At 45.1% G+C, this 20250-nt stretch overlaps 1 long non-coding RNA gene and 1 other non-coding gene across 2 annotated transcripts; one reads left to right on the plus strand and one right to left on the minus strand.

Annotated features, from left to right (window-relative positions):
• Nucleotides 1-457: 457 nt before the first annotated feature.
• Nucleotides 458-5720, minus strand: LOC134346108 (uncharacterized). The gene is made up of 3 exons (XR_010017831.1): nt 5379-5720; nt 4128-4462; nt 458-1038 (listed from the first exon to the last, which is right to left on the minus strand). It is a non-coding gene; the product is annotated as an uncharacterized LOC134346108 (long non-coding RNA).
• Nucleotides 4120-4283, plus strand: LOC134347396 (U1 spliceosomal RNA). Its single transcript, XR_010018147.1, has one exon. It is a non-coding gene; the product is annotated as a U1 spliceosomal RNA (small nuclear RNA).
• Nucleotides 5721-20250: the final 14530 nt, after the last annotated feature.

Below are 20250 nucleotides of genomic sequence, written 5' to 3' on the forward strand. Positions count from 1 at the left end.
TACAGAGCGAGAAGGACTGAAGAGATTGTCTTATTTCTGGGCATGGCCTACTCATTATTACCATTCACTACTGTTGTACACACAAAATAATCTGCAGATGCTGGGGTCAAAGCAACACTCACAACACACTGGAGGAACGCAGCAGGTCAGGCAGCATCCGTGGAAAAGATCGGAGGACGTTTGCGGCCAGAACCCATGGTGTTAGCTAGTATGATTCCCATACTCTAATGACACAGTGAGAGCTTTCTATGAAGAATGATGGACAGTTTGAACACTTGCCCTTGCTCACAGGTCAGATGGCTCTCAAACGGAAGCTGAGACACTTCTATACATTTTTGAAACTATTATTTAAGTTCCTTGAAAACTCAAATGCTTCATTCAGTAATCAACTGAAGAATATTATAAAGAACAGCACTTATTTGTTAGAATTATTCACAAAGTTTAATGAAATCAGCCTTCATTTGCAAGGAAATGATGTGAAGTTAACAAATTTCACGACATATGCCAGTGATATTAAATTGATTCAGATTTTGAATCTTATCAAAGTCAAAACAGCCATCTCCACATTTCCTTCCAAGTTAACCCCATTTAAGTCTGCGGCAGGGTAGTGTAGTGATGAGCACGGCGCCATACAGTACAGGCGACCTGGGTTCAATTCCTGCCACTGCCTGTAAGGAGTTTGTAAGTTTGTGGGTTTGTTGTTTGGCTCCAGTTTCCTACTGCAGTCCACAGTTGTAATGGTCGTTGTAAATTGTCCCATGAGTCAGCTAATGTTAAATGGGGAGTTACTGGGTGACACGGTTCGAAGGACTGGAAGGGCTTATTCTGCACTGTATCTCAATAACATAAAACAACACAGGCTGTTGCGACCTTCCCAATTTCCAAACCTCTGAGTTGGAAGAGAAAGAAAGCACATCAGATGGTGATTTTCAGGTACACTGCGTCCACCAGGGTGAGCTGCATTGATACTTTAGAGAGATTTCAGCATCTTCTGTTCATCCAAATTCCAGACTGGGTAATAAATCCATTCCAGAATACCTGTTGTAAAAAAAAATTATTCATTTATGGGATGTGGGCATCATTGGATAAACCAGCATTTATTGCCCATCCCTAGTTGCCCTTGACAAGGTGGTGTGAGCTGCCTTCTTAAACCACTGCAGTCCGTGAGGTGCGGGTACACCCACTGTGCTATTAGGGAAGGAATTCCATGATTTTAACCCAGTGACAATGAAGGAACAGCGATATGTTTCCTAGTGACTTGGAGGGGAATCTCCAAGTGGTGGTATTCCCAGGTATCTGTAGTTCCTGGCCTTCTAGATGGTAGTACGGTAGGTGTAATGAGTAATTAACAGGAAGGATGGAGGAAGAGCTGACCACACTAATAATGACTGAGCTGAAGCCGGGGTTCAAAAAACCATATCAAGAATTTTGGTTGCAGAAAGAATCTCTGAACGCTATCCTGCACTGTGGAAAAAGGTCAATATGTTCCTTATTGCATTTAAGACTGTAAGACAAAGGAGTGAGCAGAAGTCAGCCATTCGGCCCATCGTCTGCTCCACCATTTTATCATGAGCTGATCCATTCTCCCATTTAGTCCCACTCCCCCGCCTTCTCACCATAACCTTTGATGCCCTGGCTACTCAGATACCTATCAATCTCTGCTTTAAATACACCCAATGACTTGGCCTCCTCTGCTGCCCGTGGCAAAAAATTCACTCTCTGGCGAAAATCTTTCTTCACATCTCTGTTCTGAATGGGCTCCCTTCAATCCTCAAGTCATGCCCTCTCGTACTAGACTCCCCCATCATGGGAAACAACTTTGCCACATCCACTCTGTCCATGCCTTTTAACATTAGAAATGTTTCTAAGAGGTCTGCCCTCATTCTTCTAAACTCCAAGGAATACAGTCCAAGAGTAGACAAATGTTCCTCACCTGTTAACCCTCTCATTCCCTGAATCATTCCAGTGAATCTTCTCTGTACCCTCTCCAACGTCAGCACATCCTTTCTTAAATAAGGAGACCACAGTACTCCAAGTGAGGTCTCACCAGCGCCTTATAGAGCCTCAACGTCACATCCCTGCTCCAATACTCCATTCCTCTAGTAATGAATGCCAACATTCTTCACCACCGACTCAACCTGGAGGTTAACCTTAAGGGTATCCTGCATGACTCTCAAATCCCGTTGCACCTCAGAACTTCCCTATTTAAATAATAGTCTGCCCATTTATTTCTGCCAAAGTGCATAACCATACACTTTCCAACATTGTACTTCATTTGCCACTTCTCTGCCCATTCTTCCAATCTATCCAAATCTCTCTGCAGACTCTCCGTTTCCTCAGCACTACCAGCCCCTCCACCTATCTTCGTATCATCAGCAAACTTAGCCACAAAGCCATCTATTCCATAATCCAAATCGTTGATGTACAATGTAAAAAGCAGCCCCAACACTGATCCCTGCGGAACACCACTGGTAACCGGCAGCCAACCAGAATAGGATCCCTTTATTCCCACTCTGTTTCCTGCCAATCAGCCAACACTCTATCCACGTATGTAACTTTGCCATAATTCCATGGGCTCTTATCTTGTTAAGTAGCCTCATGTGTGGCACCTTGTCAAAGGCCTTCTGAAAATCCAAATATACAACATCCACTGCATCTCCCTTGACTAGCCTACTGGTAATTTCCTCAAAAAATTGTAATAGGTTTGTCAGGCAGGATTTTCCTTTAAGGAAACCATGCTGAGTTCTGCCTATCTTGTCATATGACTCTAGGTACTCTGTAACCTCATCCTTGACAATCAACCCCAACAACTTCACAACCGCCGATGTCAAGCTGAAATATTACTTAATGGAGCATGGTTTCAATGTACCCACCCAACTTCTTTCAAAGCAATGAAACAGACGGCAAATTACTGAATGTGAGGATCTGAGACTCCTTCAGTATGCTGTTGAGAAATTGATAGTACAACCCGCCCATCTCATTAAAAAACACACAATGAAGTAGTGAACAGTTGGATGAATGTACACTCTACAATCACAGATTGTATTTAAATAAATAAATAACTTTATTTACAAGTTTAATAGATTTGAATTTTTTTGCCATTATTTGTTGCTGCTTTGAATTTGAAGTTCCTATTTTCTTTTACTGTGCATCATAAATCAAACTTCTTTATAATGTTTATGTAATGGCCAGAAAGTGAGCGGGGATGCTGGGGCAAAGTCTGGGAGCCAAGGTGGTGTAACACAAAAAAGATTGGGAAACGTTCACCCACCCAAACCAAGGCCCTCCGGTTTGAGATCGCTTCGTCACAGGGAAAAAGTTCTCACTGTCCATTTTCCCTGTATCCCTCTCTCCCATTTCTGCTCCGCAAGGAAAACAAACCCAACACATCCCAGCTCTGGGATGTCGGAGGGTGGACCAAAAACTAGATAGAATTTTATAAGCAACACACATCAAAGTTGCTGGTGAACGTAGCAGGCTAGGCAGCATCTCTAGGGAGAGGTACAGTCGACGCTTCGGGCCAAGACCCTTCGTCAGATGCTTGAATTTCCAGCATCTGCAGATTCCTCATATTAGAATTTGATGAAATAAGAGAAGCACCCTGCTGAATCTTCCCTTCACCTTTCAGATTTAGTTTAATTCGACATAACATTGTTTTGGCCCCCGAAAGGCCTGCAGGTGTGCTGTCCTATCCCTCAGAACGCTAACCCCCCCAGCAACATCCTGGCTAATCTCGCCTGCACCCTTTCCAGCGCAATCCCGGTCTGCGGGGCCGGGGATGGGGCCGCCTTTTCATTCACCCTGTGGGCCTCAGGCAGCTCCCTGCATTTCCTCAAGGAAAACACTGACACCGTGCGGTCGGGTTCGGCAACGACCAGTCGCTGAAAACCAATCGTGGCGCACATTTCCTTTTTTGGAAAACATGCAGATTAAGGTCTGGGATTTCTCACCAGTAAACTACAGCAGCTAATCAAATAATCTAGATTTGCGGCATTTGTGGTAACGGTATTCTAGGAGGAGCACGTGGAATAGTAGGAAATAGATCTTTAAAACATTTGTTCGCCTGATTATTGAGGGGTGTGGGTTAAGCATGCATGCGGATGGCAGAGAAGAAAAAGCATACTTACCTGGCAGGGGAGAGACCGTGATCATTAAGGCGGTTCTCCCAGGACGAGGCTATCCCATTGCACTTCGGGTGTGCTGACGCCTGCGATGTCCCCAAATGCGGGATACTCGACTGCAAAATTTGTGGTAGTGGGGGACTGCGTTCGCGCTCTCCCCTGATTTCTAATCTAAAAACAGAAACTGGAATTTGCCAGGTAGGGGAAGTTGGCTGCTGTACAGCCGTCGATAGGACCCGGTACACCAAGACGTGCATAATACAGCTACAGATCCCATCAATCCGCGTTGAGGACTTGGAGATGGAACAGTATGATTTCGACATCATTCTGCAGCCTGAAAACTGGGTAACGGGAAGGGGTTAAAGAGTTTTACGTAACCGGCAATGAATATTAATCGAGACAGGTTTTATAAAAACAACCGAACATTTATTAAACACGTATAAACGATAAGAGAAAAAAAAAGGAAAACTTTAACCGGAGAGTAACAGGTACTCAGTTGTTCACCAGCTCGCCACTCAGCTCTGGTTCTTAAAGCGTTAAATGCTGAAAACAGTTCTTAAAGCGATAACTTCCAAAGTCCAACAGGATTTACACGTTCAATTGGGAGACTTCTCTGGAGAACTATTTCTTCGCCGACACACCTTTATTTCTGGTTCCGTCCACAGGATTCCCGATGCCGAAAATAAACAACACATCAAAGTTGCTGGTGAACGCAGCAGGCCAGGCAGCATCTCTAGGAAGAGGTACAGTCGACGTTTCAGGCCGAGACCCTTCGTCAGGACTAACTGAAGGAAGACTGAGTAAGGGATTTGGAAGTTGGAGAGGGAGGGGGAGATCCGAAATGATATTAGACAGGACAGGGAGAGATGGAGCCAAGAGCTGGACAGGTGATAGGCAAAAGGGATACGAGAGGGTCATGGGACAGGAGGTCCGGGAAGAAAGACAAGGGGGGGGGACCCCAGAGGATGGGCAACGGGTATATTCAGAGGGACAGAGGGAGAAAAAGGAGAGTGAGAGAAAGAATGTGTGTATAAAAATAAATAACAGATGGGTACGGGGGAGGTGGGGCATTAGCGGAAGTTAGAGAAGTCAATGTTCATACCATCAGGTTGGAGGCTACCGAGACGGAATATAAGGTGTTGTTCCTCCAACCTGAGTGTGGCTTCATCTTTACAGTAGAGGAGGCCGTGGATAGACATGTCAGAATGGGAATGGGATGTGGAATTAACCGAAAATAAACAGTTTAAATCAACTGACCTTAAATTCCTTTTAGAGAGAGAGCCTTTTTGCATGAACTCATTGCGCTTTTACAAGAGTTATCTCAATGCAGCTTCTCTTCAACGAAAACTCAATAAGGTCGATCCTTCATCAAACTGCCAAACGATGCCGACTTCTCTCGCTCCTTCACTTCGACGAATTCTTTACTCTCCCTTCAAAACTGTCGGAATTGAGTAAATTGGCACTTCCAGCCACAAATTCCCAGTCCAAGTAATATGGAATCTTTGAACAGAACGTACAACCGTTTTAAAAATGAAACTGCGTCACAAAAACAAACGCAACAGAAACGGAGGCACAACTCACTCAACCCGAAAATCTACAAACTCAAAATCCTACTGCGTCGACCCTTATATAGTCACCGGGGGCATGTCATCACGTGACCTCACATCGGCGGGAAAATCACATCAGGTGACCTCCAAAAGACCGTTACAGCATTCTCGGAAAAAAACCCAGATCTCCTTGAGCACTTAACAGAGCAGACAGGATTGTGTGAGGAATGTCAGGAAGAGGAGTCAGTAGACCATGTAGTTTTGTGTTGCAGGAAGTATGGGATACAGAGAGAGATGATGAGAAATAAATTAAGGGAGTTGGGGATGCAGGAATTCACATTAAAAGGGTTGCTGGGCATGGGTGAGAGAGCACAAGTCCGGGTATTTTTAGCGTTTTTAAGGGGTACAGGGGTTTTTTATAGAATATGACGAATAAACTAGGATGGTCAAAGATGGGAGGGTGAAGTGTAGGTTTGTGTGTGTGTGTGTGTGCCCGTGCACGATTGGGTAAAGGGCTTTAGAATGTATGTCTAGTACACATTCTGGAGCAGAGGGTGGCGGTAATGCACCATTAAACTGGATGCCAACCGCCGTAAAACAAGATACAGACAGACAGACACTTAACAGAGCAGAGTACCCCTGTGGTCATTCCCCCTCAACAATAGGTATATCATTTTGGATGCCATCGGGGTGACCTAACAGTAGTCGGGTCCCTGACGGGATCCTGGATGGTGTGTGCCTCTTGGGAGCCAAAGTCCGGGATACTGTATCTCAGATTCAGTCCTCGACATTAAGTGGGAGGGTGAACAGCCAGAAGTTGTGGTCCGTGTTAGGTACCAATGACATGGCTAGGTCCAATGACGAGGTTCTGCGAAGGGAGTGTGGTGCTAAGTTAAAGAGCAGGGCCTTCAGGGTTCTGATCTCAGGATTGCCACCCGTGCCACGTGCTGGTGAGGCCAGAACTAGGAAGATTATACAATTTAATATGTGGCTCAGGAGTTGGTGTAGGAGGTAGGGCATAACATTTTTGGATCATTAGGCTCTCTTCCAGGGGAGATGGGACCTGTACAGAAGGGATAGTTTGCACCTGAACTGGAGGGGGACTAATATCCTATTTGGAAGGTTTGATAATGCTGCACAGGGTTTAAACTAGAGTTGTAGGGGATGGGATCCAAAGTGCTAGAACAGTTAGTGCAGAGTTTGTGGAGGCAGTTGTTGGTGAGCCACAGTTAGGAATCAAGTGGTTGAGCATGGTGAGACTAGTGTCCTGAGCTGCGTCTATTTCCATGCAAGAAATATCGTAGGAAAGATGAATAATATGCTGAAGATCAGGTAGCTGGTTTGCAAACAGAGGCATTGTGCAGTGAGGGGAAGCTGTTGATGGGGCAAAATTACAGTCAGCTGGATGAACAACACACACAGATTGTTGGAGGAACTCAGCAGGCCAGGCAGCCTCTACAGAAAAGAGTACAGTAGATGTTTTGGGCTGAAACCCTACTAGATAAGTTTTTTATTAGCAAAATATACGTTATTCACAAAATTATTTACAAGAATAAACCATTCAATAACTCTGCATTCTTTACAGACATTGTCAATCCTTTGTACACAGTGTAAAATAATTCTGCTCCTCTTGTGGCACCCTGGGGGTTCATTTCAGGCAATACAACCGCAATTGAGGGGCTTCTCCCCACCCCCCAGCCACTCCCTAAACCGTGGTCCTTCCTCTCAGGTGGCTTCAGTGCGACCCTCGGCACATACTCCTGCAGCCTGGAATGTGCCAGTTGGCAGAATTCTTCCACGGGGATACCACCGTTTCAGAATGACCAAGAGAATTTTTTCGCCGAGCTGATGATCTGTCAGCTTGATGTTTGTCTCCGTGTGCGTCCCTGGGAGCGGCCTGCAGATCAGAGGGTTGTCTACAACGCAGCTGCCTGCCGGGGATGAAACCTGACAGAAGCCCTTTCATCTTCTCTGTGAACCCACAGTGTGAAAAGAGGTGGGTTACTGATTCATCTCCACTGCAGTCCTCCCACGGGCAGGGGGTTGTGGAGATGATATTACGGGCATACAGGAGGGTTCTGACTGAGAGGGCTCCCCTCACTGCTGGCAAGGCTAGGTTTTGGTGGTCAACAAGATGAGTTTTTAGATTAGGTTATGAGGACACTCAGTCCTCGTTTATTGTCATTTAGAAATGCATGCATTAAAAATGATACAATGTTCCTCCAGAAAGATATCACAGAAACACAGGACAAACCAAGACTAAAACTGACAAAACCACATAATTATAACATATAGTTACAACAGTGCAAAGCAATACCGTAATTTGATACAGAGCAGACCACGGGCACGGTAAAAAAAAAGTCTCAAGTCCCGATAGCCCCATCATCTCACACAGACGGTAGAAGGGAGAAACTCTCCCTGCCATAAACTCCAAGTGCCGCAAACTTGCCGATGCATTCGAAGCACCCGACCGCAGCCGACACTCAGTCCGTCCGAAAACTTTGAGCCTCCGACTAGCCCTCCGACACCAAGTACCATCCTCTGCCGAGCGCTTCGACCCTGCCCTGGCCGCCGAGCAACAGGCAAAGCCGAGGATTCGGGGCCTTCCCCTCTGGAGATTCTGGATCACACAGTAGCAACGGCAGCGAAGCAGGCATTTCAGAAGTTTCACCAGATGTTCCTCCGTGCTCTCACATCTGTCTCCATCAAATCAGGATTGTGCTCAGCACCCTACTTGACAGATAACAGACATCACCACCGGAGTGGCCGCTGCGAGCTGCGTCGCGCCGCCATCTTCTCCTCTCCCCTGAAACCTAAAAGGGAGACAAAATCAAAAAGAGTGAACACAGGACTGGAAGAGTTGTATCTGAATGTGCGCAGTATATGGAATAAGGTAGATGAACTTGCAGCACAGTTGCAGGTTGGCAGGTATGATGGTGTTGGCATCACTGAATCATGGCTGAAAGATTACAGCTGGGAGCTTGATGTCCAAGGACACACGTATCAAAAGGACAGGCAGGAAGGCAGATGGGGAGGTGTTGCTCTTTTGGTAAAAAATGAAGTCAAATCATTAGGAAGAGATTGGAAGGTGTTGAATCATCGTGGACAGGGCTGAGGAACTGAAAGGGTAAAAAGTCCCTGATGGGAGTTGTATACAGACCCCAAACAGTACTGAGGATGTGGCCAACAAACTACAACAGGAGATAGAAAATCAGGTTGGTGCTGGATTGCAGGAGCGGTAATTTCTTGAGAGCCCATGAGATAGCTTTTTGGAGCAGCTTGTGGCTGAGCCCATTAGGTGATCAGCTATTCTGATCTGGGTATTGTGTGATGAACCAGAATTGATAAGAGAACTTAAGGTAAAAGAACCTTCAGGGGAAAGTAATCATAAAATGATTGAATTCACACTGGAATTTAAGAAGGAGAAGCTAAAGTCAGACGTATCAGTATCACAGTGGAATAATGGGAATTACAGAGGCATGAGAGAGGAGCTGGCCAGAATTGATTGGAATAGAACTCTGGGTTGATAGCAGAGCAGCAATGGCTGGAATTTCTAGAAGCAATTTGGAATACATATGATATTTACATCACAAAGAGGAAGCACTATTCTGAAGGGAAGATTACAGAACCGTGGCTAACAAGAGAAGTCAAAGCCAACATAAAAGCCAAAGAGGGGGCATAAAATCGAGCAAAAATTAGCAGGAAATTAGAGGATTAGGAAACTCTTAAAACCAACTCAAGGCAACTAAAAAGTCTTTAAGAAGGTAAAGCTGGAATACAAAAGTATGCTAGCCAATCATATTAAAGAGGATACCAAAAGTTTCTTCAGATACTTAAAGCATAAAAGGGAGGTGAAAGTGGATATTAGACCAGTGGAAAACAATGCTGGAGAGGTAGTAATAGGCGACAACAAAATAGCGGATGAACTGATTAAGAATTTTGCATCAGTCTTCACAGTGAAACACACTAGCAGTATGGTGGAAGTTCCATATGTCAGGGGCCATGAAGTGTGTGAAGTTACCATAACTAGAGAGAAGGTTCTTAGGAAAGTGAAAGGTCTGAGGTCACCTGGATCAGATGGTGTACACCCCAGAGTTCTGAAAGAGATTGTGGAGGCATTAGTAATGATCCTTCAAGAATCATTAGATTCTGCAATGGTTCCATAAAGGAGACTGGAAAATTGCAAACGTCATTTTACTCTCCAAGAAGGGAGAGAAGCAGAAGAAAGGAAACTATAGGCCAGTTAGTCTGACTTCAGTGGTTGGGAAGATATTGGAGTGGATTATTAAGGATGAGGTCTCAGGGTAGTTGGAGGAACATGATAAAATAGGCCAAAGTCAGCATAGTTTCCTGAAGGGAAAATCTTGCCTGAGAAATTTGTTGGAATTCTTTGAAGAAATAATAAGCAGGATGGATTAGACAAAGGAGGATCCATTGATGCTGTGCAGTTGGATTTTCAGAAGGCCTTTAACAAGGTGCCATACATGAGGCTGCTTAGCAAGCTACAAGCCCGTGGCATTACACAAAATATAAAACAGCAGCTGATTGTCAGGAGGCAAAGAGAGAGAATGAAGGGGTCTGTGTTGCGACCGATTCTTTTTACATTGTATATCAATGATCTGGATGATGGAATTGATGCAAAGTTTGCAGATGACATGAAGATGGGTGGAGGGCGGCAGTACTAGAGAGGCGACAGAAGGACTTAGACAGATCAGAGAATGGGGCAAAGAAATGGCAGGTGGGATACAGAGTTGGGAAGTGTATGGTCGGGCACTTTGGTAAAAGAAATAAAAAGGTTGACTATTTTCTAAATGGAGAGAAAATACCAAAAAAAACTTAAGTGCAAAGGGACTTTGAAGTCTGTCATGTACCCTGTAACTGGGTTGCCAAACCAGCAGAAATGGACCACTCAGTTGGAGTCTGGATTACTGGAACTAAGAAAGTTTTATTAAAGAAATAAGCAACACAGTACTCTAATCAAAAGGATAATAAATGCAACAGTTCAGCAATGATAAACACACATGTACACAGAATTAAGATAACAGGATCAATCAAGCTCTATCGTCGTCTAGGGGTAAATGACCAGTTTCAAAGTGACGCAAAGTTCAGTTCAATGGAATTCAGTTCAGTTCACAGTAATCACTGCCGTGGTGATGGACAGGGGGGTGGGGGGAGGAGAGAGAGAGGGTGAAAGCGAATGAATATTCAAAACGGCTTCCACACAGACCTTCGATATTCCCTGCAGTCAGCTTTCGGGCGAGCCCTTTGTAATGTCTTCTGAGATCACTGACTGTGACCCCTCTGTTTCAGATACGATCGTTCCTCAGCAGTGAACCCGGCACCCAGGCAAGGGCGGACACACACCAGGTTCCCGCCGATCGTACCTTTCCACCCTGTGCGTCTATGGCTTGTTCCCGCAACCAGCCCTCCAAAACTCCCACCGACTTGTGGGAGGCGCACCGCTTCCAGGGTCTCGTTACCTCGTGGTGTCGTGTGTGTCTGCCTTTGCGAACCTGTCCCTTTTTATCCCCCTGCTGGGGTATCGCCTGTCCATCACTTCAAACAGTTCAGGGTTCAAAAAGGAGCCGATCTTGACAGCTCTCAGACCGGTGTCTCCTTCCGTTAAACTCTCTTGTCTCTTCATTAACATTTCCAAATGCTGCTCCATTGTCTTCCTTATCTCTCTTTCTCCTGAAGACAGGTGGCAGATCAACTGTTGATCCCACTGGTGCCAGCACAGGACAGTTAACATCTTAATCTATGTGTACTTTTTGTAACCCTCTTTCATCACAAGTCCTTGTGTAGGATTTCATGAAGCTTATTTTGCAGGTTGAGGCAAATGTGTGGGGACCAAGTACACAGTATGTGCTGAGGTTCTACTGCTGTTACTACCAATCGTCATTGCCAGATTCTCCCCCAAGGCAGCTAGTTATACATTTTGGAGGACGATGCTGGAGCTGCTGGCAAAGACCAACATTACTCATCTGTCCATCTTGAGGATTGGTCACATTCTTGAAGGATCACAGGCCTTGCAACAGAGTAATCCCATGCTTAACCTGTGATGACGATGAGGTGTTAACAAATCAGATCCAAAAACATGGTGTGGTGGAAATTGGAAAGAAGATAACACTGGGAAAGGGAGGATGAGGAAGGGTCATTCAGTTATATACTTTAACACCCATAAATTGATGACTTTGAAGTGCTAAAAGCAAAAGGGCAAATTTTCATGCCCATCTGCCCTGATATTGAAATAAAGTTACAGCCAATTTAAGAAGTAAAAGACTTATTCAAAGCATATAACAAGATATTTAAAACTGTACAAAATTTACATTCCAAAACTAGATGACATAAAAAAAATTAAAAATACCCCAATACAGAAAACCTGAGCAATGTAAATCAGTAGATCCAGATACCGATGTTTACAATTAGTACATCACAGCCAGATTCAGGACATTGACATGACCCAGTGGTGTTACAGTGAAGACTATTCCCAAGTGCCAACATCAGCATCAGACCCACTGAAGTGTCCAGAGAGCTCAAACCGTGAAAGCCCCAGACAGTCACATTTACAGTTAATCCACCTCCTCAATAGTTGGTCCGGCAGAACTGGCATTCCCAGCCTGTGCCCTGCACGATTCCCCTGTGGCTGCTCCTTGGTACAGTTTGGCAATGATGGGATTGCAGATTTGTTCCAGCTCTTTCTGCTTGTGCTCAAACTCCTCCTTCTCTGCCATCTGATTCTTCTCCAGCCAGGATATAGAAACATAGAAACATAGAAACATAGAAAATAGGTGCAGGAGTAGGCCATTCGGCCCTTCGAGCCTGCACTGCCATTTATTATGATCATGGCTGATCATCCAACTCAGAACCCAGCCTTCCCTCCATACCCCCTGACCCCTGTAGCCACAAGGGCCATATCTAACTCCCTCTTAAACATAGCCAATGAACTGGCCTCAACAGTTTGCTGTGGCAGAGAATTCCACAGATTCACCACTCTCTGTGTGAAGAAGTTTTTCCTAATCTCGGTCCTAAAAGGCTTCCCCTCTATCCTCAAACTGTGACCCCTCGTTCTGGACCTCCCCAACATCGGGAACAATCTTCCCGCATCTAGCCTGTCCAATCCCTTTAGGATCTTATACGTTTCAATCAGATCCCCCCTCAATCTTCTAAATTCCAACGAGTACAAGCCCAGTTCATCCAGTCTTTCTTCATATGAAAGACCTGCCATCCCAGGAATCAATCTGGTGAACCTTCTTTGTACTCCCTCTATGGCAAAGATGTCTTTCCTCAGATTAGGGGACCAAAACTGCACACAATACTCCAGGTGTGGTCTCACCAAGGCCTTGTACAACTGCAGTAGTACCTCCCTGCTCCTGTACTCGAATCCTCTCGCTATAAATGCCAGCATACCATTCGCCTTTTTCACCGCCTGCTGTACCTGCATGCCCACTTTCAATGACTGGTGTATAATGACACCCAGGTCTCGTTGCACCTCCCCTTTTCCTAATCGGCCACCATTCAGATAATAATCTGTTTTCCTATTTTTGCCACCAAAGTGGATAACTTCACATTTATCCACATTAAATTGCATCTGCCATGAGTTTGCCCACTCACCCAACCTATCCAAGTCACTCTGCATCCTCTTAGCATCCTCCTCACTGCTAACACTGCCACCCAGCTTCGTGTCATCCGCAAACTTGGAGATGCTGCATTTAATTCCCTCATCCAAGTCATTAATATATATTGTAAACAACTGGGGTCCCAGCACTGAGCCTTGCGGTACCCCACTAGTCACCGCCTGCCATTCTGAAAAGGTCCCGTTTATTCCCACTCTTTGCTTCCTCTCTGCTAACCAATTCTCCACCCACACCAATACCTTACCCCCAATACCGTGTGCTTTAAGTTTGCACACTAATCTCCTGTGTGGGACCTTGTCAAAAGCCTTTTGAAAATCCAAATATACCACATCCACTGGTTCTCCCCTATCCACTCTACTAGTTACATCCTCAAAAAATTCTATGAGATTCGTCAGACATGATTTTCCTTTCACAAATCCATGCTGACTTTGTCCGATGATTTCACCGCTTTCCAAATGTGCTGTTATCACATCCTTGATAACTGACTCCAGCAGTTTCCCCACCACCGACGTTAGGCTAACCGGCCTATAATTCCCCGGTTTCTCTCTCCCTCCTTTTTTAAAAAGTGGGGTTACATTAGCCACCCTCCAATCCTCAGGAACTAGTCCAGAATCTAACGAGTTTTGAAAAATTATCACTAATGCATCCACTATTTCTTGGGCTACTTCCTTAAGCACTCTGGGATGCAGACCATCTGGCCCTGGGGATTTATCTGCCTTCAATCCCTTCAATTTACCTAACACCACTTCCCTACTAACATGTATTTCACTCAGTTCCTCCATCTCACTGGACCCTCTGTCCCTTACTATTTCTGGAAGATTATTTATGTCCTCCTTAGTGAAGACAGAACCAAAGTAATTATTCAATTGGTCTGCCATGTCCTTGCTCCCCATAATCAATTCACCTGTTTCTGTCTACATTTGTCTTTACCAGTCTTTTCCTTTTTACATATCTATAAAAGCTTTTACAGTCCGTTTTTATGTTCTCTGCCAGTTTTCTCTCATAATCTTTTTTCCCCTTCCTAATTAAGCCCTTTGTCCTCCTCTGCTGAACTCTGAATTTCTCCCAGTCCTCAGGTGAGCCACTTTCTCTGGCTAATTTGTATGCTACTTCTTTGGAATTGATACTATCCCTAATTTCTCTTGTCAGCCACAGGTGCACTACCTTCCTTGATTTATTCTTTTGCCAAACTGGGATGAACAATTGTTGTAGTTCATCCATGCAACCTTTAAATGCTTGCCATTGCATATCCACCGTCAATCCTTTAAGTGTCATTTGCCAGTCTATCTTAGCTAATTCACGTCTCATACCTTCAAAGTTACCCCTCTTTAAGTTCAGAACCTTTGTTTCTGAATTAACTATGTCACTCTCCATGTTAATGAAGAATTCCACCATATTATGGTCACTCTTACCCAAGGGGCCTCTCACGACAAGATCGCTAATTAACCCTTCCTCATTGCTCAAAACCCAGTCCAGAATAGCCTGCTCTCTAGTTGGTTCCTCGACATGTTGGTTCAAAAAACCATCCCGCATACATTCCAAGAAATCCTCTTCCTCAGCACCTTTACCAATTTGGTTCACCCAGTCTACATGTAGATTGAAGTCACCCATTATAACTGCTGTTCCTTTATTGCACACATTTCTAATTTCCTGTTTAATACCATCTCCAACCTTACTACTACTGTTAGGTGGCCTGTACACAACTCCCACCAGCATCTTCTGCCCCTTAGTGTTACGCAGCTCTACCCATATTGATTCCACATCTTCCCGGCTTATGTCCTTCCTTTCTATTGCGTTAATCTCTTTTTTAACCAGCAACGCCACCCCACCTCCCCTTCCTTCATGTCTATCCCTCCTGAATATTGAATATCCCTGAACGTTGAGCTCCCATCCCTGGTCACCCTGGAGCCATGTCTCTGTGATCCCAACTATATCATAATCATTAATAACAATCTGCACTTTCAATTCATCCACCTTATTACGAATGCTTCTTGCATTGACACATAAAGCCTTCAGGCGCTCTTTTACAACTCTCTTAGCCCTTTTTAATGCTTGCCCTGGATTTGTCGGCCTGCCACTTTTACTTTTCTCCTTTGTACTTTTTGCTTCTACGCTCACTTTTCACCCCTCTGTCCCTCTGCACTGGTTCCCATCCCTCTGTTGTGAACTAACCTCCTCACACCTAGCCTCTTTAATTTGATTCCCACCCCCCAACCATTCTAGTTTATTGTCTGGTTGCACAGGTCAATGACTTTCCTCTTGTCCTCAGCACTGATCTTTCCGGCCATCTTCTCATCCTCCACAGAGCCCTTCAAGTCATTTATTGTCCTTAGGATGACTTCAGATTTACTACCACGTAAAAATTCAGTGTCCACATGTTGTCGTTGCGCAGTACAAGTCTTTGCTCACACTGGTCATTACAAATTAGGGGGAACGTTGAGTTGAGGTGCTGAACAAAATGTTCCCCCCAATTCAAATGCTAGATGTTGTGACAGCCCCTGTCTCCACGATCTCAGAGGACCTGCCCTGGACCTTTCATATAAATCTAATTGTAAAGAAAGTTTCTACTTCCTTAGGAGTCCGCAGAGATTTGTCTTGTTATCAAAAACCTTGACAAACTTCTATAGATGTGTAGTGGGAAGTGTGTTGAGTATGCATCATGGCCTGATATGGGAACACCAATGCCTTTGAATGGAAAATTAGAATTAGAATCAGAATCAGGTTTATTATCACAGGTCAGTGTTGTGAAATTCATTAACTTAGTAGCTAGTAGCTTAGTTAACTTGTATTTCAATGCAATACATAATATAGAAAATAAATACATAGGTAAATCAATTACAGTAAGTCTATATATATGTATTTAATAGTTCAAAAATAGTGCAAAACAGAAATTATATGTATAAATGGTGTAGTGTTCATGGGTTCCATGACCATTTACAGATCAGATTGCAGTGGGGAAGAAGCTGTTCCTGAATTGCTGATAATAAATTTTACTTTGAACTTTGAAAGTTTCCAGATTCCAACCACCCTCTGGGAGATGAAGTTCACTCTCAGGCCCCACTAACCCTCATTCCTAAACTCTGGTTTGAACTCGGCTGTCCACTGGGTAAACAATGACCCTGTCCACACTACCTGGGCCTCTCTCTCCCAGTTATGATCATCTTTACCCTCCCCAAAGAAAACAAATCTAACCTGACCCGTCCCTGGATTTCTGCCAATTGTCGGGGGATGGAGGCAAAACCCAATACAGTAGCTTGAAAATTGATGAGAAACACGTATAGATGAAATTAAGAACACAAAATACTCTGCAGTTGCTGGGGTCAAAGCAACACTCACAACACGCTGGAGGAACTCAACAGGTCGGGCAGCATCCGTGGAAACTATCAGTCAACGTTTCAGGCCGGAACCCTTGTCAGGACTGAAGAGGGAAGGGGCACAGGCCCTATAAGGAAGGTGGGGGAGGGTGGGAAGGAGAAGGCTGGTAGGTTCCAGGTGAAAAATCAGTAAGGGGAAAGATAAAGGGGTGGAGGAGGGGAAGCAGGGAGGTGATAGGCAGGAAAGGTGAAGAAGGAATAGGGGAAAACACAATGGGTAGTAGAAGGAGGCGGAACCAAGAGGGAGGTGATAGGCAGCTGGGGGGGGGGGAGAGTGAAATAGGGATAGGGGGAGGGAGGGGGAGGGAATTACCGGAAGTTGGAGAATTCAATGGTCATATCAAGGGGCTGGAGACTACCTAGACGGTATATGAGGTGTTGCTCCTCCAACCTGAGTTTAGCCTCATCATGGCAATAGAGGAGGCCATGTATGGGCATATCCGAATGGGAATGGGAAGCAGAGTTGAAGTGGGTGGCAACCGGGAGATCCTGTCTGTTGTGGTGGACGGAGCGGAGGTGCTCGACGAAGCGGTCCCCCAATTTGCGTCGGGTCTCACCGATGTAAAGGAGGGAGCACCGGATGCAATAGATGACCCCAACAGACTCGCTAGTGAAGTGTTGCCTCACCTGGAGGGACTGTTTGGGGCCCTGAATGGTGGCAAGGGAGGAGGTGCAGGGATAGGTGTAGCACTTGTGCTTACAGGGATAAGTGCCGGGTGGGAGATCCGTGGGGAGGGACGTGTGGATCAAGGATTCACGGAGGGACCGATCCCTGCGGAAGGTAGAGAGGGATGGAGAGGGAAACATGTGAAATTAAGAGATTTTCTCCGAAAAGAAATATCAAATACTTGCATTTTTATGATGAGGGAGTTAGTTTATGATCAGGGAGCTGCATGGCGTGGTGGTGGAAGCTGATATGGTGCAGTTTTAAATAAGAACTTGCCGGGTATGAAGAGATAAGGATCGTGCGGCGGCAAAAGGGATTTAATTTTATTTGGCATAACGTTGTGTACAGGCATTTTGGGCCGAAAACCCTGCTGGTCTGTTCAGTCTCTCCTCATAAGTGAAAAGCTAACAGCCCTGCAACTTCCTGGCTAATCTCCCCTTCACCCTTTCCAGCGCAATCCCGGTCTGCGGGGCCGGGGACGGGGTCGCCTGTTCATTCACCCTGTGGGCCTCAGGCAGCTCCCTGCATTTCCTCAAGGAAAACACTGACACCGTGCGGTCGGGTTCGGCAACGACCAGTCGCTGCAAAACCAATCGTGGCGCACATTTCCTTTTTTGGAAAAGATGCAGATTTAGGTCTTGGAATTGTCAGCACTAAACTACAGTAGTTAATCAAATAATCTAGATTTAGGGCATTTGTGGTAACGGTATTCTAGGAGGATCGTTCCTAAAAGTAGGAAATATATCTTCAAAATATTTGGGTGGCCATAAGTCTGGATATGTACAGACCACAACGGAAACGTATGTAAAGGATGGAAAGTTATTGAATGGTTTATTGTATATATAATTTATTTTTGTATAAAGTATATTTTAAAATAAAAAAAAATTCTGCGTGTTCTATTGTAGAGCAGAGGCAGTTCACTATTTAAGGGAGACAGTTTTGAATACCACAGGAGCCAATCAAGACGGCGTTAATACAGAAATATCTCACTGTGGTAAAATAGTTTAACTTGGTCCTCAGGGCAGGAGATAAAGTCCATGAGCAGGATACTTGTTGCCAGTGGATTTGATGAGTTTCTGCTTACAGTCTGCTGTTGATCCGCTGTTCATTTCCCAACATAGATACTGCCTGACTTTCGAGGAGGAGGTTCAGGACCCAGGAGACACACCCAGCTTTTCAAGAAAAACTTCTTCCCCTCTGCCATCAGAATTCTAACCTCAAGCCCACTAACTCACAATATTTTGCCGCCATTCTGCAATAATTATTTAATTTATTTTATATGTATTTCTTATCGTATTTTATATATAGTTTTAGAAATTACAATGTATTGCAATGTTCTGCTGCCACAAAACAACAAAATTCAAACATATATCAGTGGTATCAAATAGTGTATGTGTGTGTTGTGTGTGTCCAGTATTGGTGGTATCGCTCCAGTGCATTGAAGACCTGCTGCAGGTAGTCCTTGGCTGATAAAGTTCTTTTACGTCCGGACATGATACGATGTTGGTGATGCACAGAAACGCCAACAGTTGTGCGGAGAGCAGCTGGGAAAAGGCCCTTCCACCCAACTTGTCCAAGCCCCACAACAGCATCCTCCCGGCTCGTTCCAGTTGCCCGCAACCTGTCAATCACCTCCCCTCCATGTACCTGTCCAAACACACACCTCAAAACTGAGCCTGCTGCCAATAACAATCGTTCCCAGTATATGGGATTCTCTCCCAAGGCAGCTAATTAAGCCGTTTTTGGTGACAATGCCGGATCTCCTGGCAAAAGCCTTCTGGTAAAGTAATGCCAAACTGCACCAAGAGTCATGGTTCTCCAGTGCGTTCAACACCATCCTCCCTGCTCTGCTGGGGGAGAAGCTGACAGCGATGCAGGTGGATGTTTTCCTGGTGTCATGGATTCTTGATTACCTGACTGGCAGACTACAGCACATGTCCTTGCAACACTGTGTGTCCGACAGAGTGATCAGCAGCACTGGGGCTCCACAGGGGACTGTCTTGTCTCCCTTTCTCTTCACCATTTACACCTCGGATTTCAACTACTGCACAGAGTCTTGTCATCTTCAGAAGTTTTCTGATGACTCTGTCATAGTTGGATGTATCAGCAAGGGAGATGAGGCTGAGTACAGGGCCACGGTAGGAAAGTTTGTCACATGGTGTGAGCAGAATTATCTGCAGCTTAATGTGAAAAAGATTAAGGAGCTGGTGGTAGACCTGAGGAGAACTCAGGTACCAGTGACCCCTGTTTCCATTCGGGGGTCAGTGTGGACATGGTGGAGGATTACAAATACCTGGGGATACGAATTGACAATAAACTGGACTGGTCAAAGAACACTGAGGCTGTCTACAAGAAGGGTCAGAGCCGTCTCTATTTCCTGAGGAGACTGAGGTCCTTTAACATCTGCCGGACGATGCTGCGGGTGTTCTACGAGTCTGTGGTGGCCAGTGCTATCATGTTTGCTGTTGTGTGCTGGGGCAGCAGGCTGAGGGTAGCAGACACCAACAGAATCAACAAACTCATTCGTAAGGCCAGTGACGTTGTGGGGATTGAACTGGACTCTCAGACGGTGGTGTCTGAGAAGAGGTTGCTGTCCAGGTTGCATGCCATCTTGGACAATGTCTCCCATCCACTACATAATGTACTGGGTGGGCACAGGAGTACATTCAGCCAAAGACTCCTTCCACCGAGATGCAACACAGAGCGTCACAGGAAGTCATTGCTGCCTGTGGCCATCAAACTTTACAACTCCTCCCTTGGAGTTTCAGACACCCTGAGCCAATAGGCTAGTCCTGGACTTATTTCCTGGCATAATTTACATATTAGCATTTAACTATTTATGGTTTTATTACTATTTATTATTTATGGTGCAACTGTAACAAAAAACCAATTTCCCCCGGGACC

The sequence above is a fragment of the Mobula hypostoma genome, chromosome 5 (assembly GCF_963921235.1).
Source record: "Mobula hypostoma chromosome 5, sMobHyp1.1, whole genome shotgun sequence".
In the NCBI taxonomy this organism is placed as follows: Eukaryota; Metazoa; Chordata; class Chondrichthyes; order Myliobatiformes; family Myliobatidae; genus Mobula; species Mobula hypostoma.